This window comes from Vulpes vulpes, chromosome 1 (genome assembly GCF_048418805.1).
Source record: "Vulpes vulpes isolate BD-2025 chromosome 1, VulVul3, whole genome shotgun sequence".
NCBI lineage: Eukaryota > Metazoa > Chordata > Mammalia > Carnivora > Canidae > Vulpes > Vulpes vulpes.
Window position 1 is genome coordinate 182295911 of NC_132780.1, and position 4080 is coordinate 182299990.

Below are 4080 nucleotides of genomic sequence, written 5' to 3' on the forward strand. Positions count from 1 at the left end.
GATTTGAGTACTTTCAAATCCTTCCAGAAACGGCAAATTAAAAACTACAAATAGAAGAATATAAATTTAGGAAAGGATTAACTTTTGAAATGTCACTTTCCAGAACGTGTGTTGTAAGATCATTGTTCAACCAGATCCCTTCCCTATTCCTCTACACACTAGCACACTCACACACACACACAGAGCTATTCACCTAAATTGCCTGCTTTCCTAGTGACAGCCTATTCTCAGTGGAATTTGTTTGCATTTTGATGTATGCCAATCAGCCTTCATTTTCAAAGGAATACAGTGACAGCTTCTTCCTCTAGCGATAATTCAGGTTATAGATATGATTTGATTCTTTAGTTACATAAGCTATGATGATAATCTATAATGATTGAAACTCAATCAATTTCTTAAAGAATTATAAGCAACAAGACCAAAGAACTTACTTACAAAATAACATGCAAGTAAACTGTCTGCACAAACACACATGCACACACACATGCATGCGTGCATGCCAATGAAGTAACTCTAAATTTTAGTACAACAGTAAGTTGTAAAATTTATCATGAAATCCTCTATTTGGTGAAAATATTGAAGGAGGAAACCAAGTCAGGGTTTTCAAAATACATATTTTACACTAACCTGTGGAAAATAAAGACTAAAAATAACACATTAATAAAAATTTTAAAGAGACATCTTGGATAGGGATGTTCATATTCATTGGGTAAATGGTAAAATTTAAGAGCTACTGAACTCGAGGGATATGTTAGGAAATTGGAAATAAAGGTTTTCATTTTTCTGTGTACATGGGGCATAATCTCATACTGGGTACTAATCAAGGGAGCAATTCTTTGTACTAAGTAGGAACAGAATTTGATGGTTTTCATTGCCTTTGCAGAAAGCTATGATGACAATCTATAATGACTGAAAAAGCAAGAGTAGAGCAATATTTGACCCAAATAATTTGGAAAGCATTTACAGTGGAGCTATGCAAGGCTATTCCTAGAGAAAGTGAAAACTTTAGTGCAGGTTTTATTTACTATTTATTGATTGATTATTTATTTTAAAGATTTTATTGATTTATTTGAGAGTGAAAGAGAGAGAGTGCACAGTTGGGGGAAGGGACAGAGGGAGAGGAAAGGGCAGACTCCCCATTGAGCAGGGAGCCTGACAAGGGGCAAAGTCCCAGGGCCCCTGGGTTCATGACCTGAGCCGAAGACAGATGCTCAATGGACTGAGCCACCCAGGCACCAGTAGGTTTTTATTTTATTTATTTTATTTTATTTTATTTTATTTTATTTTATTTTATTTTATTTTATTTTATTTTATTTTATTTATTTTATTTTATTTTATTTTATTTTATTATTTTATTTTACTTTATTTTATTTTATTTTATTTTATTTATTTATTTTTTATTTATTTTTTGCTTTCTTTCTTTCTTTATTTTTTTAATAATAAATTTATTTTTTATTGGTGTTCAATCTGCCAACATACAGAATAACACCCAGTGCTCATCACGTCAAGTGCCCCCCTCAGTGCCCGTCACCCAGTCACCCCCAACCCCCGCCCTCCTCCCCTTCCACCACCCCTAGTTCGTTTCCCAGAGTTAGGAGTCTTCATGTTCTGTCTCCCTTTCTGATATTTCCCAACATTTCTTCTCCCTTCCCTTCTATTCCCTTTCACTATTATTTATATTCCCCAAATGAATGAGACCATATAATGTTTGTCCTTCTCCGATTGACTTATTTCACTCAGCATAACACCCTCCAGTTCCATCCACGTTGAAGCAAATGGTGGGTATTTGTCGTTTCTAATGGCTGAGTAATATTCCATTGTATACATAAACCACAGCTTCTTTATCCATTCATCTTTCGATGGACACCGAGGCTCCTTCCACAGTTTGGCTATTGTGGACATTGCTGCTAAAAACATCAGGGTGCAGGTGTCCCGGCGTTTCATTGCATCTCCATCTTTGGGGTAAATCCCCAGCAGTGCAATTGCTGGGTCGTAGGGCTGGTCTATTTTTAACTCTTTGAGGAACCTCCACACAGTTTTCCAGAGTGGCTGCACCAGTTCACATTCTCACCAACAGTGCAGGAGGGTTTCCTTTTCTCCCATCCTCTCCAACATTTGTGGTTTCCTGCCTTGTTGATTTTCCCCATTCTCGCTGGTGTGAGGTGGTATCTCATTGTGGTTTTGATTTGTATTTCCCTGATGGCAAGTGATGCAGAGCATTTTCTCATGTGCTTGTTGGCCATGTCTATGTCTTCCTCTGTGAGATTTCTCTTCATGTCTTTTGCCCATTTCATGATTGGATTCTTTGTTTCTTTGGTGTTGAGTTTAGTAAGTTCTTCATAGATCTTGGAAACTAGCCCTTTATCTGATACGTCATTTGCAAATATCTTCTCCCATTCTGTAGGTTGCCTTTTGGTTTTTTAACTGTATCCTTTGCTGTGCAAAAGCTTCTTATCTTGATGAAGTCCCAATAGTTCATTTTTGCTTTTGTTTCTTTTGCCTTCGTGGATGTATCTTGCAAGAAGTTACTGTGGCCGAGTTCAAAAAGGGTGTTGCCTGTGTTCTCCTCTAGGATTTTGTTTTTTTTTTTAATAATAAATTTATTTTTTATTGGTGTTCAATTTGCCAACAAACAGAATAACACCCAGTGCTCATCCAGTAGGTATTTTAAAATACAATAAAATTTGCAAATCTCTGTAGAAATAACAACAGAGGCCTTTTACTAACATTGAACTTTGATCAATTGAAAAAAAAAATCTTGCAAAGTTCCTTTAGAATTAAAATGATTCTGGGGTAAAGAACCATATGTACAGGGCAGAAAAGAATATCAGTGGGAACTAGCAAGGAGGAGAAGAATAACAAAATTAATCCAAAAACAAATCGTTGCTTTGTCACCATATATTATTGACTTTAATGATTAGGGAATTGAAAATAATTATTGGTAAACCTATTGTTTATCAGATTAAGTTTGTTGTTTGTTATTAGTTTCAGTAAGTTTTAGAGTAAAATGTATGTGGTTCTCTTTTAATTATGAGTTCACCATTCTTTTCAACTCCTTCTTTTATCTTGGTAAAGAAAAAATCCCACCCACCTCTGACACCAAAAGTTTCATTTTGCTGATGCAGTGGTGGTACTTACCAGCTAAACTATGGAGACATACAATTTCACAGAAAAACAGCATCAGACAAGCAACTCTGTGACTGTGATTGATCAAGATAAAAACAAGACCACTCTATAATCATGTTTGAATACAAACAGAAACGAGAATATTGCCTAAACCACAAATATGCCAAGCAACTCCATATCCTATCGATTGTGAGTGACTGGTACTTTTTGAACAATTATATCTTTAACTGAATTCTATTCTTCCTTCCTTGTAGATATCCAATTATATACTACTGCTTGTTTTCGACCAGATAGAATCCATGAAAAAGCCTCTTTTCCTTTTCCTCAGCCCTAAATCACCCAACACAAACCAAATCCTTAAAGTTCTTTCTAACACTTTCCTTTTCTATGATTGTGAGGTCTCCATTTTTGCATGATTCAATAAACCAATTGTGACTACAAATATGCTCCTAGTGGTATTTGGCTGTAGGGCATTGACAGGTATAATGTTAAAGTCATTAAGTTTCCCCTCCTCACCCTGATGTTATATGTAGATGTCTAGACAGAGAATAATTTGTCTAGTCATTGTAGTTAAGGTTCTAATCCTTGAAGAGTGGCTTATCTAGTTTTTCTGCACATTGTATCTACTAATTCATGGATGCATGTTTCTTAATAGTTTATAGACATTAACTATGGTGATGATATGCATAGATTTATAATTTGTTGACCCCTACAATCCTCACATGAACATATACTATTCCAAGTAAAGCTTTGCTATATTCTTGAAGATATAATAACCACTGATTGTTTTATAAAAAGTTTCCAAAAGAAAATTGAGACTTTTGAAGATAAATAAAGCTAATATCAATAACTTCTGATGTAATGCATTTATTTTGGCCCAAAACATCTAAACAGTAGTAATTGATAAAGCCTGTGTATGATCTCCACTCATATGTTTTAATGACTTACTTTTGA